Below are 15,272 nucleotides of genomic sequence, written 5' to 3'. Positions count from 1 at the left end.
GGCTTACTCAACGTACCTTTTACTGGCTGCCTCCCCTGTCCCGTTTCCCCTCTCCCCTGCTGATGCTCCCTTCCCTGCCCAAAGAAATCATTTGCATTTGAACCCTTGTCTCTGAGTCTACTTCTGGGGAAACTGCAAGACACAAACTATTCTATGCTATATAAATCATGCCAGACTTAGAGTACAGGGAACTCCCAGGGTGAGTTTCAACTCCATCCTGAACCACGAAAGGTGGGAGGAATTGGAACTCACTGGACATGTGGGCTGACCACATCTCATCGGGGCTGGAGTCAGACTCAGCTCTGATGTTATAAGATCTCTGAAGGGAGTTGTCTTGCCAAGGCATCCTCATTAAACACGTCCCCCAGGAAGTTAGGAACCTATTTTGGGGCATAGGCAGTGCCAGGGGTGGGGAGTGTGAGGAATCCCCAGAGACAAACAAAATGACTTCATACTTTCAAGGGCAAATAAACACAGTGCAAGCTGAGTGGGCATGAAAACTAAAAGGGAAGCAATCAAACATGGGAGTGGCTCAATAGCTTGGTCCTTAGGAATATGGACTCTGCTAGTTTCTGACCTGTACAAGGATTTTAGACAGTGTTCACCTGGTTTTTGACTAATTAAGTGCAAGAAAATCTACAGTCAATAATAGAGTGTTGTAAATGCTGAAGGAAGAAAATCTTTAAAACCTCTTTATATGATTTTAGTCCAGTTTTCCATTTCCACCCATTGTTTTCTGTGTCTCAGCATACTTATTGTTAGTTTTTTTTTTTTTTTTTCCGAAGAGTGCCTCACTCTCTGAAGTGTGTTGTCATATTTGTATCAGTTTTCCCTCACAACAGTAGGTCAATATCATTTTTCCCTGTTCAAAGAAGAAAAAGCAAGACCAGAGAGGGAGAAATGCCTTTGGCTTAGGTCAGATAGGGAGTTACCAGGAACTCTTTCCTGCCGCCTGCGGGCAAGGCACCTCCAGGACGTGTGTAAACAAGATAAAACCAGGCCAGTTACTTCCTTAAGGAAATTAAAACTCCTAATTTGGAAAACTTTCTCCCTGAAGTTTCTCCCTGAAGCTTTATGTCTAGGTCAACATTACAAGTGCAATGAAGTTCCCTACTTTAATCTCTTTGTCTATCTAATTTCTCCCTAGATCAATCCCCACCTCCTCCGGAAAGTTCTCCTTGATTTTGTTAGCCTTTAGGAGTCTCCCTCTCCTCTCTGCACTTGACCATACCTTGCCATCACATAGCAAGTGCTATGTGTTCTCTACAGTTTTTTCCTGGCCCCTTGCATGATCTCTGGCATATAGAAATCCAGTATGTATTATTTAATGAATGCATGAAGTTTTGTAACAAATACATTGCATGTGCGTGCGCGTGTGTGTGTCTGTGCGCGCGTGCATGTTTGAGAAATGGTAGGAGGCTGGAAGCAGTCCCACTGCAACTTTTATCAGTCAAGTCAGGTGAAGTCTGAAGACCACAGTGCTGTGGTCACAAAGTGACTGGGAACCACAAAACCGTGTCGCTTCCTGCACATTCCTGACAAAAGTAATTCTATCTTTGAAGTTCTTATGTTCCTTACCATCACAGTGCTTGCAAATATTACAGTCGCAGGCTAGCAAATGAGCCAGTCTACTCAACTGAGCATCCAACAGAAAGCTCGGTTATACTAGGCGCTGCCGGAGGCAGAAGCCGGCAAAGACTGCATTGCAGGGGCCAACTGTCTTACACACACTCACACAGGCATGCTGGCAGAGCTCAGCCACATCAAACAGATGAGTGCTCCTCCATTTCCCTGCTTCTTAGGTTCACATTTGGCCACTAGTCATTAATTCATCCGCAAGAGTTTACTGGGAAGCTACCATGTGCCAGGCCCTAAACCAGGGACTGATGAGCACACACAGCTCCTCTACACCCACATTGGCAACTGTTCAGGTGTTCACAGTTTCTGGTCGGCTGATAACTCACCTTGCTTTCCAGAGCTGTTTTATTTTCTTCATTGTTAGTATATAGTAATGGTTATCGTAGATGGGGACACTCTGTCTGAACTTGATCTAATTCTCCTGCACAATTAGTGGACACTCTTTGTTGCTTGGTGGAGAAAAGGCAGCCACAAAAGTCATGTCCCCATTTTGGTCCTCAGTTTCTTTCCTTTTCTCTCTTTTTTATTTTTTGACAGGGTCTTGCGCTATTGCCCAGGCTACAGTACAGTGGCGCAATCACAGCTCACTGCAGCCTAGACCTCCTGGGCTCAATCTATCCTCCCATCTCAACCTCCCGAGTAGCTAGGACTACAGTGTGTGCCACCATGGCCAGCTTTTTTTTTTTTTTTTTGTAGAGATGGGGTTTTGCCATGTTGCCCAGACTAGTCTCAAATTCCTGGGCTCAAGTGATCCACCAGCCTCAGCCTCCCAAAGTGCTGGGATTACAAGTGTGACCCACTGTGACGAGCCAGTCCTCAATTTATCTGTATCATGGCTGAGCACACCAGGTGGTCAACAAAGCCAGCACTTGGCAGCAATAGCAGGCTAAACTCCTGCGCAGTCTTGATTCAGCAGTTTCGAAGCCATTCCTTGCAGTTCTTTGCTCAGGGGCCTCCCTCCAATCCACTCGGAGACTCACACTGAGTAGGATACAGAAATCACCGGACGTGGCGCTCCTCCCCACTGAACGCTTCATTATAACCCAACAGGAAAGAAGTTTAAACTAAACAAATGCTCTCTTTCCTTTTCTTCCCCCACCCATCAGTCTCTGTCATCTTGATAGAGAAAATATGGCTGTTAATAGCCTGCAGTGGAACAAACATTTGCATAACTGTTACCTCAGAGCCCATAATTCTGAGCTAATTGGCTGATGGTGCTTAAAATGATTAAGTGATTGTAATTTATATGATTAACCAATTAAACCATTCTCCAGTGATTGGCTCAGGGTAGGCCTTGAGATGTGCGCTTGTCTCCCAGCATGAAGGCCAACACTGTACAGTGTTAAATGTTCTTCCAAATGCTGAGTTGTTCCTCTGATCTGCGGGTAAAATCTTTTACACTGCGTGGTTAAATTTGATCATGTTCAGTGAATGCCTACCAAAATCTCAGTGCCTGGCATACAAGAAATGGGAGACAGGGCAATGATTCTTTAAGAATAACATAATGGGACAAAGTGGCTGTGTTGTTTACTAGAACCATGGTTGTTAGTTGAAAATAGCCCAATTCCATGAAAGTGAAAGACATGGTTAAGACTGAAAACTTGGGAACCACGTTGTCCCATTCCAGCTCTGGGGTGGGCGACTTAGCAGCTGTGTTGTGTGATCAGGTTATCAAACCCCTTTAAGCCTGTGGATTCCTCTCCTATGAAATAATACTCTTACTTACCTCTTAGGATTATTAGGAAGATCATGTAAGGCTATGCATATTATAATCCCAATAAGTATTAGTGGTCATTATTGTTAATTTTGTTATGACTCAATTGCTCCACTGGAATATAAGCTCCAAAGACATCCTCACTTTTCTATTCCTGGTGTTCAGGAAGGTGCCTGGCACATAACAGGGACTCAAAAATATGTATGGATGATTGAAATGATCACAGTGAACACAGAGCATTAAACTCACACTGGGCACTGTTCAAAATGCCTTACATTCATGAACACGGGCAATCCTTGCAACAAGTCCATGAGGGAGGTATTGTTGTTACCCTCTGCATTTTAGAGGTTAGGAAACTAAGGTAGTGAGAGGTAAATTAATTTGCCCAAGTTTCCACTGCATGTGGGAGGTGGATTTGAGATTGAGGCCTACATTATGGCACCTTCGTAACTAATAAGTAGGAGGATGTTTAGACACGTCCCACCATCCAAAGTAAAAATGTCATTGCCAAATGGGAATAAGAAAAGAAAATGTTTTGGTTCCTTGCATTTGGTAGAAGAAACAAACTGGGTTAAGTTGCCAGTGATGCATTTCAAGGACTCGTCCAATTCGGCAAATGAAATAAGGAAGAACTAACTTGAGTTCTCAGAACCAACCAGGCAGGTAGGCAGAAAGCAGAAACTGAACATATTATTTGTTAATTTGTTGGGTAAACTCCATTTCACTGTAATCCATGTAAGGCTTCCCCCACCACTGTGCCCGCTACCAACAGCCATGTTACTTTCCCTGTGCCCCAGGCTAAACATACCACCTTCTTCCCAAGACCTCCCCCAGCTCTTTAACCACTGAGAGATCTGGAAAGCCCAGCTGGTGGCTAGTTTGTTCAAAAGCATAAAGAGAGGCAAGTAACTGGCATCCCCATTCTGGGAGCTGTGGCCAACATGCCAAAGGCAGGATCTCGTGGGTCTCTCTCTCCTAGGCCTTTTCTAGTTATTAAATGTCAGCCTAATAAAGATAGCAAGTGTTCTGCATCCATTTACAGCATAATGTGCAGTTGTGCCATGGGTACTTTCAGGGATGAGAGGTATTATACTTCTGCTGCTACCTACTGCAATAAACATGGGTGTGAGGCCAGCTGGAATTTCCCCAACAGAACAGAACACTTTATCAGTTCAATAGCATCTGACTCGATCCACCTTCTTTTTTCATTCTACAACTCCCCTTCTTTTTCTCCCCTTTCATCCTGGCCAGGATTTATCTCTTTCTCCTCCCTCTTGTCTTCCTTCCTTTCCTCTCTCTCTTTCTTCCTCACCCATTTCTTAAACATGAATACTTAATCTACCTATTTTCTTTCTTTTTCTTTTTTAATAGAAACAGGGTTTCCCTTTGTTGCCCAGGCTGAAGTTCAGTGGCACAATCATGGCTCACTGCAGCCTTGAACTCTTGGGCTTGAGGGATCCTCCAGACTCAGCTTCTTAAGTAGCTGGGACTATAGATGTGCACTACGGTTCCTGACTTCTACCTATTTGCATGGGACAAACTACAGTTCACTTTGATGAATATGGCCATTCAGAAGTGACTGGAGTATGCATGCTATGGAAGTTGAAATTTTTATTGTTAACCTAAAATTAATTCCACTGTCTTTCAACATGGATTCTTAGCGTTATGTTAGTTAGACTTTACCTAGGTTCTATTTTTTTAACTTTATTTTCTCTTACAAAATTAATATATGTTCATATTAGAAACTTTATGAAATACAGAAAAAGAAAAAATAAAAATCGCTCTGGCATATCTCCTAATCTTTATATGTCCCTTAAATCCTTCTAAACTAAAAAATGAAAACAAAAAATTTTAACCTGAAAGATTGTGCTCCATGTGCATGTGTGTGCATAAGAGGAAGGACACATTTTGGGGAAAGGCCCTTTGTGATTCACTGGGCTTGAAGAACTATATCAAGATATTTGACAAGTGTAAATTATGGTTGGGTTCCCACAATACTGACCTCTGGATCCCTGATCTCTCCCAGCGTTTAGAGAAACCATTTGCTGGCTATTGCTCGGGAGAGAGAGAAACCCAAGCTGTGGATATGGCAGGTCAAAGCTATTCAATTCATCTCTAAATCTTTACAAATCCACGAATTTCCATGAAGTCATCATTTACTCTAAACTTGTCCATTGCTTTTTGTAAAGGAGAGGAAAGAACCTTGCTTTGGTTAAACGTCAGCTCCTATGAAACCAAGCGTTGAAAGGGGGCAGAGTCCATAATTGATTTTCTGACAGGTTATAAAATATTAAAAGATGGGAAAGTTTTAAAACTAATTTTTAGGTATCCGTCTGAAGCCATGTCCAGTTGGCCTGCAGGATCAATGAAACAACATTATAGAGAAATGCTGAACTCATACTCTCCTGGTTAATCTATATTTCAAAGATGAGATTGAGCTCTTAAATGACCTACACGCAGAGGGAGCCGATTCCCAGTTTAAACCTCCCATTTGGAACCTTGGTTGCAAAGATTAACTATTTCAAGGCAATGAAAGTCAACACACCCTTGCAGTCTTAGCATGGTGAGAAGGTGGGAGAGAATTCAGACAAACCGTGGAAAACAGGGCAAGTAAAGACCCACAGGGTCTTAATGACGATTTAATGTCAACTTCTTGGGATGAATTTTGGCTTTTTATTTTAGATATTCTGTTGTACCCCCTGTTTTGCAGGAGACATGGGGTACAGCCTTTATCTATTCCTGGAGGTCCCCTCAAGCATAGTATCTAGTCCATTTGACCTGACAGCTAAAATAAAATTATATATGCTGAGTGGCTTATATACAACAGAAATTTATTTCTCACAGTTCCCACAGACTTTGAAGTCCACAATGAAGGCAGATTGAATGTCTGGTGAGGGCTTGCTTATGGGTTCTGGGTGGGACCTTCTTGCCATGTCCTCGCATGGAAAAGGAATACTCTGGTTGCTTCGGCCACTTGTAAGGGCTCTAATCCCATTCTTGAGGGGTCCACCTTCATGACCAAATCACCTCCCCAAACCTCATCTAATACCATTACATTGGGGAGTAGTTTTCAACACATGAATTTTGCCGGAATATGTTCAGTCCATAGCAGGTGGCATTATGGAAATTTGTCTGACCTTATGTGCAAATGACGTCTGTCCTAATAAGGGTGGGAGTGTTTTTTAGTTTCTTTAGCTCCATCTCCACCAGGAAGTCTTACCCGAGGAGCACAGGAATTCAGGATGTAGCAGGGTTTCAGGCACAGGATATGAATCAGGGATGTGACCTTAGGGCTTCCAGTTCTGTCTTGACCGCTATCGTCAAGTGGCCTTGAAGCAAAGGGGAAAATTCTGGACTGAGGTAAATTTGGATGGGGATTCCATCTAAGCATTTCTGGAAACTGTCTCTTCTTCTTCCCTCTCAGGCTGGGCCTCCCTAGAATGCATTCTACCTTGTCAATGTCCTGACCCTCTCAGAAGGTTCTCCAGTAGTTTCTAAATCAGCCTTCCCTGTGGTTTCTGGCCATTGATCATTGACCTCTCCATGACTTTGGGGACTCCTCACACTTGGGCCCAGTATTTAGATGCTCTTTCCTCCTCTTCCCCTAACCCCCTACTTCTACTCCCTCATTTCATGCTCCCCTCTATTCCCATCCCCAGGACCATAAGCTCCTTGAAAGCAGGGATTGGACCTAGCTCATTTCTATTCCCAAAACCGAGTACCAGGCACCATGACCCTATGACTATGTTTGGTCATTTATTTTCTTTTCCAGTTCCCTATCTAGAGTGTAAGCTTGGCAAAGGCAGATCTTGCCAGATTTGTTCACCTCTCTCTCCCGGGGTCTAGAAGAGTGCCTGGCGCACAGGAGGTCCTCAGCACACACTTGCTGATGAAAGGACAGGCCAGCTGAAGCACGACGCACAGCAGATGTGTGGACGGGATACTATGGGGATATAGTTCCAGAAGCCATTTGTTTTTAAAGGCTTGAGAAAGACTTAACTGAAGAGTTGGAATTGCATCTAAGCTTTAAAGGCTCATGAGCCTCTGTGACTTAAAGGTGAGGAACTGCACAATAGCCAAGATTTGGAAGCAACCTAAGGATCCATCAGCAGATGGAGAAAGAAAACATGATACATGCAGAATGGAGTACTATTCAGCCATAAAAAAAGAATGAGATCCTGTCATTCGCAACAACTTGGACGGAACTGGAGATCATTACGTTAAGTGAAACAAGCCAGGCACAGAAAAACAATCATCACATGTTCTCACTTATTTGTGGGATTTAAAAATCAAATCAATTGAACCCATGGAGATTGAGAATGAAAGGATGGCTACCAGAGGCTGGAAGGAATAGAGGGGGTTTGAGGGGGAGGTGGGGATGGTTAATGGGTACATAAAATAGAATGAATAAGGCCTAGTATTTGATAGTACAACAGGATGGTTATAGTCAATAATAATTTAATTGTACATTTAAAAATAACTAAAAGAGTATAATTGGATTGTTTATAACACAAAGTATAAATCCTTGAGGTGATGAATACCCCATTTACTCTGATGTGATTATTATACACTGCATGCCTGTATCAAAACATCTCACATACCCCATAAATATATATACCTACTATGTACCCACAAAAATTAATTTTTACAAAGTGGGGAATTGGAGCCAAGGCAAGGGTGGAGACAGGGGTGTGGTCAGGGCAGAGGGGGCATGATCCCATTTGGGGCACAGACAGAGAAGGTGGAGGGGACTAGACCATTCAGTCGGAGACTGGGGTAGAGGGGCTACCCAGGTGACTGAGGCCAGATGGTGAAGGGTCTGGGGTATCCTAACAGGCATTGGGATTTTATCCTCTAAGGCTGTTGAGGGTCTTAAAGAGAGGAGTAATAGTTCAGATCTCTTTATAGAAATGGTGTAGATTATGGAGAGGCTGTGGCAGGCAGCAGGCTGGTGGCAAGAAAGCCAAAGGGGAGGGTCTTGTTATGGGCCAGGGGGTGGGAGATAGCTGTGATCTCACCTAGAGTCTCGTCATCCTGTCCTGGCACACAGCAGTGGCTCCACAACAAGTGGCTGAATCAGTGGTGCTTAATGAGTGCTGAGGTTTCTGTGAGTTTCTCTTAAACAGATGTATTTAAGGTTAATTCAGTGCACATGAGGTCACTGGTTCTCAACATGGTGATTTTAGGCCAGGCACGGTGGCTCACGCCTGTAATCCCAGCACTTTGGGAGGCCGAGGCGGGCAGACCTTGAGGTCAGGAGTTTGAGACCAGTCTAATCAACATGGTGAAACCCCGTCTCTACTAAAAATACAAAAATTAGCCGGGCATGGTGGTATGTGCTTGTAATCCCAACTACTCGGGAGGCTGAGGCAGGAGAATCTCCTGAACCTGGGATGTGGAGGTTGCAGTGAGTCGAAACCATGCCAGTGCATTCCAGCCTGGGCAATACAGCAAGACTCCATCTCAAAAAACAAAACAACAACAACAATAACAAGAATCCATGGTGATTTTGTCATCTAGGGCAACGTCTGGAGACATACATTTTGGGTTGTCACAGCTGGGGTGATGCTACTGGCATCTAATAGGTAGAGGCCAGGGAGGCTGCTACATACCCTGCAATGCACAGGACAGCCACCCACAGCAGAGGACTGTTCAATCCAGGATGTTAATAGTACCAAGAGTGATACAATTAACGGACTAATTAATAGACTAGATGTGGGTCCCTGAAAATGTATGGTTTTACTTTGCTGCAGGCAAGATCTTCATCCAAGAGTGACTTCTTGAAGTCATTTAGACTCCAGAGAGCACTTTAGAGTTGGGGTGACAAACAGCCTGAGGTTCTGACCTCAGCAATTTTGACATTAACTGCATTAACTTGTTGCAATCAGGTGAGTGTCAACAGAAGGCACTATTTTTTTTTTTTGGAGATGGAGTCTTGCTCTGTTGCCCAGGCTGGAGTGCAGTGGCATGATCTCGACTCACCACAAACTCTGCCTCCCAGTTCAAGCGATTCTCCAGCCTCAGCCTCCCGAGTAGCTGGGATTACAGGTGTAGGCTACCAAGCCCAGCTAATTTTTTGTATTTTTAGTAGAGATGAGGTTTCATCATGTTGGCCAGGCTGGTCTGGAACTCCTGACCTCAAGTGATCCGCCCACCTCAGCCTCCCAAAGTGCTGGGATTACAGGCATGAGCCACCACTCCTGGTTGGCACTGTGAAAGCGAGAACACCCGGAAGCCACAAGCATTGTGCCGGTCACAGGGCAGCCCTCCAGAAATGCCATTCCTGTCCCTCTTTCCTTTCAATCACTTGCCTTGATATTTCTTCTGATTCCAATCCCAGTTTGTCCAGGAAGCACTTCCTCAGATCCATCAGAGCAAGGATCTCTGTTTTGCATACTGTTACATCCTCAGCACCCAGAACAGAGCTTGGCACAAAGCAGATGCTCAATACATATTTGCTGAATGCCTGAGTGAATGAACGAATGAAACAAATCCCAGTTCCCAGTAACCAGAGATGTCACTATGGTAAGCTCTGTGAAGGTTTGCATTTTCCTGTGATGGACATATGATGAATGTTTCATGAGCAAGCTGATAGGAAAGAAAAAAGAAAAAAAACTCCATGAACTTCAGAGGCCAATTTTTCTCTTCTTAATAGGAGGCAAGTTGCAGAGGCCTGTGTGGCTCCAAATTCTTACACATGTGAAGGAAAGATTTTCCAGGCTGAGTTTGTTCACTCACTCTCTCCACTCTCATGCAGACCCCTCTACAGGGAAGGTGCCCTGTCAGTCCAGGATTTTTCTTCTCTGAGTCTACAAGGTCCTATCAGAGCTGCTAGTCTCATAATCAAATTTTAATGACTGTCTGCTTCCCTTCCTAGATGTTTATAGTCCTCTGCACTCTGATTAGGTTTTTGGTCCCGCAAGATAGTTAAAAGCCCACAATTTGCGCTGGTGTTTTATTTTTTCTGAGTTAAGTGAGTGGGTAAATGTTCCTTTGATCTTCCCGACGTGGATGAGGGCTGTTTGTGTTTTTAAGGCCCTCACCAATTATAGGAAATGGTCTCAGGGCTGGGTTGGAGGCTGGCCTTCTGGGTGGTTCAAATGTCCCTCAAAGGTTTTTATTCTTTCTCCTCCCCTCTCCCCTACACCCCAGGTGCTGAAGAACAGAGGAAAAGTCAGCAGCAAGAAACTGGGAAGAAAAATGAACTGGATGGTGTAGGCCAATGGAGGGTGCGATTTCTCAGCCGGTGTTCCAGGAGGTCAGAAGCATTTCTCTCCACAGGGTTTCCCTCACCTTTGATGGGGTTTGTTGCCAGTGGTGGGGGGAGATTGAAGCTACTCATAGCACCCAGGTTAAATCACCATCCCCATGGAGTTCGATAAGTAGCTCCGCAGGAAGACTGACCAGGAGGAGACAAACCATCTCCTGGGCTGGATTTGCAGCTGAAACCAGTAACCAGCAGACCTCTGTCATTGCACTTATTCCAGCAATTATGTGTGCAGAGGAATAAGGAACTGTGATCCCAGGAGAGAAGGCAGAGGACCTCAAGAATCACACGCAATACCTTGGGGCTTTCCAGGTGTGTCCAGATTGAAAGATGAACCCCATGCTGTCTGGTGACTTGTTTGTGGCACCTATACAACATCCTTCGTGTGCCACAGCGAAGTCACATGCAGTAGCACTTCATTATTTTAATTAAGCTTATTGCAAGAGTAATCATCATTGCCATCAGTATCAATCATCAGCAGTTTTCCCGATTATGGCCATAAGTGACGACAGTCTATGTTGACAAAAAACGATCACATCTCTAGCTTGAATTGACACTTCACTGGACATTGCGAGGCTGTGCCAAACACTCTTGGGTTTGCTATGTAAAGAACTATTTATCTGTGATAAAAGCTGAGTCTATCAGATATTTGTTTTCGCTTCCCTAATGGATAAGTTCATAATATTTGCAAAATTCATCCTTTAGTAGATGACAGGCACAGAGTCCAAAACACATTTAGATAGAAGTTATATGCTCTTAGCTCAGGGCTGCGGCATCACAGCCATTCCCCAACCCATCCTAAATGTGTATTCGTTGAGTTATGGCTCTTTCTTCCAAATGGACATGGGAAATGAAGTTGTTTCGATCACAAAATGGCTCTTGGCTGTTTCCTATTTCTGAGCAAAAGCAGGAGGAAAAGAACCTGAAGGACAACAGCTTCACTCCCTTTATAACTGGCCCTTTCTGGCATCTGACATGATTGAAATTCTTCAACATTTAAATAAGACGTCTCCTGAACAACAATAACCTAGTTGCTTATTATTCTTGTTACTGCACTTCCATGGTTTAAAGCACTCCCTGGTCTCAGCCATTTGTGCTACAAATAATTTTAATTGAGCCGAGAAACCCTTGACATTTTAGAAATTACCTTCTATTTATAAGACTTTAAGAAGGACCCTTCCTGGCAGTCCTGACCTCTGTGTGATTTGGCCTTTTTTCCCGACTTTGAGTTTAGTTTTTTATTTTCATTGAACCAAATTACTTTCATTCCTAATTTAATTTTGGAGTAGCAAATAAAAAGCCAATTTGATATCCATACAATCCCTCACCAGCTATGAAATACCCAGGCTCTTTCAACTTACACACGTCAGAAACCTGCTCATCTGAAGTCGGTTCTGTTAAGGTTGATGAAATGAGTTCTGGGAAGCTGAATGAACAGTGCCATTTGGGATGAGAGTCTAGAAATAGGCTTTGTCAGATCCTAAAATATCCTTTGAGGCTCACAGCAGTTTTCCAACTGAAAATTTTTATTGTTGTTATTTGCTTTTTCCAAATATCACAAATTCGATTCTACTGGTGTAGACTTTGGTATATCGAGGAAACTTCGTTTTCATATGAATAACCAAACATTGTACATTTGTACAGTACCTTCACATTCATTGTCTTTGATCTTCAAAATAATTCATTTGGTTCATGTTTATAGACCACCTACTATGTTCCAGGAACGACTCTAGGCATTTTGGATATAGCAATGAAAAAAAAAATCTCAGGGAACTTACATTTTAGGGGGAGACAGATAATAAACAAATAAAGAAGACACTGTTTGGTATTATGTGTGGAATGGTGTTAACTGCAATGTAATATAAAACAAAAACTAAGCAAGAAAGAGGGATAAAAACTGCCAAGGTGAGAAGACTTTAAAGTAAGATGACATTTGTGTTAAGACCTGGAGGAACTAAGTGCAGAAACAACCTTTCAGGTTGAAGAACAGCAAGTGCAAAGGCCGTGAGGCAGAAACAGAAAGGAGACCTCCGGGTTTCGAGTGGAGTGAGCAAGGGACCATGGGTGTTAAGAGGTGTGATTGAAGCAGCAGCAGGCAGGCTCTCGTGTGGGACCATGAATGCCAGTGTCACGACCTGGCTTTTACCCTGAGTGAGCTGAGAGCTCTGGGAGGGTTGGTTTTTGTTTGTTTGGTTTTGTTTTTTTTTGTGACGGAGTCTGGCTCTGTCGCCCAGGCTGGAGTGCAGTGGCACAGTCTCTGCTCACTGCAACCTCCGCCTAGTTCAAGTGATTCTCCTGCCTCAGCCTCTCGAGTTCTGGGATTACAGGTGCCCACCACCATGCCTGGCTAATTTTTGTATTTTTAGTAGAGATGGGGTTTCACCATGTTGGCCAGGCTGGTCTCCAACTCTTGACCTCAAGTGATCTGCCCGCCTCTGCCTCCTAAAGTGCTGGGATTACAGGCATTCAGCCACCGTGCCTGGCTTCTCTGGAGGGCTTCGAGGAGGAATGTGGTGGTCTGCCTTAAGTATGAAAGAGCTGGTCTTATGCTGGGAAGAGGGCACAGGCAGACACAGGGGGATCAGTTAGGAGGCCATTGCATTTGTCAAGGAAAAGATGATGGTGGCTCAGACCCAGAGAGATTGCAAGTGAGGGGTTGCCAAGGCAATCTGCTTCTGGACATTGAAATTAATTAAGAAAAATTTTGTTTAGTCTCATTTTAAGGTAAGAAAACTCAGCCTCAGAACTGACTTGCTCAAGAATATAGAGCAATTGTGTGACACAGTTGGGTTTGAAACCAGACATCTTGGTGGGAGTCCTTCCACAGCACCCTGTGGAGACCACCTGCTCACTGAATAGAGCCCAAATATCCATCTCAGAGTTTCTGTCTCAGAACCTTGGTTATGTTCTCATTAACATAATAAATAAGGAACCAGGAAGAGAGCAAGGGCACCCCAGTCCCCAGGATACTGGTACAACTAATGCTACCTGACAAGTAGCAGGTTGGAGCCTAATGAATGGCTGGGAGGAGGAGGAGGAGAAACATTTGCTTCTGGGAAGGAGGGGAGCTCATTAGTGGCCTAGTTGCTCAGCTGGCTCAGGTTCTTGTTCCAAGCAGACCCCTGCACTGCTGGGCGTCTTTCTGGAAACAAACAACCCTACCATAGCTTTGGGGTTCCATGGCTTTTTGTGTTTTTTAATTCAGCTGAGGTGAAATTCACATGACATAAAACCAGTTTAATTTTAAGTGACCCATTCAGTGGCATTTAGTGCATTCACAGTGGTGTGCAACCATCACCTCTGTCTAGTTCCAAAACATTTAATCAACCCAAAAGGAAACTGCATACCCATTAAGCTGTCACTCCTCATTCCCCTATGCCCATCCGGGCCCCAGGCAACCACTGATCTACTTTCTGTCTCTCTGGATTTATTTATTCTGGATAGCCCCTATAAATGGAATCATGTGATATTTGACCTTTTCGTATCTGACTTCTTTCACTTAGCTTAATGTTTTTGAGGTTCATCATGTTGTAGCCTGTGTCGGTGGTTCATTCCATTTTATTCCTGAGTAATATTCTATTGTATGTATGCACCACCAGTGTTTATCCATTTATCCAATTGTGGGCATCTGAACTGTCTCCACCTTGCTATTGTGAATAATGCTGCTATGAACATGTATGTCCATGCATTTGAGTACTTGTTTTCAGTTTTCTGGAGTATATACCTGGGAGTGGAATTGCTGGGTAATATGGTAATTCTATATTTAACTTTTTGAGGAACTACCAAACTGTTTTCCACAGCAACTGAGTTGTTTACATTCCCACCATCAGTGTATAAGGATTGCAGTTTCTCCACATCCTAACACTTGCTATTTTCCTTTAAAAAAAAAAAAAAAGCATAGCCATCTATGGGTGTGCAGTGGCATCCCACTGTGGTGTTGAGCTGCAGTTCCCTAACGTTAGAGGTGTTGAGCATCTTTTCATTTGCTTGTTGGTCATTTGTATATCTGCCTTGAAGAAATTATCTATTCAAGCTCTTTGTCCACTTCCAAATTGGGTGGTCTGTATTTTCATTGTTATTATAGAAGATAAAGTACATACTGGGGGACAAAAAAACTCAGTCCCTAACATTAGAAGTCCAGCTTGATTAACTATCGGAGTAGTAGTCTGAGCAGTGTTGCTGACGTTGGGAAAACTTCAATGTCATTTTCACCCAGTAGTTACTTTCCCCACTACTAAATGAGTCTCCCTCATGTTCTCTTCATACTGGGCTACTTGGGAAGGAGGACAAAGCTTGGTACTAAGATAAGTCATTCAGGAAAGGAATTAAGTAAGGACAGGGAAAGGGAGAAGAGAGGAAGTCACTAGTGATCAATTTTAAGGAGCACATGGATGATGAGGTAATAGAAGGAAGCCCAGTGTGTTTGCATCAGTGTCTGTTTACTGTGGAAGATTTTTATGGGCAGAGATTTCCATCTGAAAGACAAACCAACAACAACAAAAATCAAACAGATGTGGGGTGGTTTTTTTGGTATTTTATAGGTTTTAAAGTGCTTTTACTTAACGACTCATTGAGTTGTTATAACAGCCTTAAATACCATGAATGGAAGATAATGCTACCTCCAGTTTGCTTTCATGATAAGACAGAGTCACA

The sequence above is a fragment of the Rhinopithecus roxellana genome, chromosome 6, assembly GCF_007565055.1.
Source record: "Rhinopithecus roxellana isolate Shanxi Qingling chromosome 6, ASM756505v1, whole genome shotgun sequence".
Taxonomy (NCBI): domain Eukaryota; kingdom Metazoa; phylum Chordata; class Mammalia; order Primates; family Cercopithecidae; genus Rhinopithecus; species Rhinopithecus roxellana.
The sequence above is the reverse complement of the archived record's forward strand: the minus strand, read 5'-3'. Positions refer to the sequence as shown.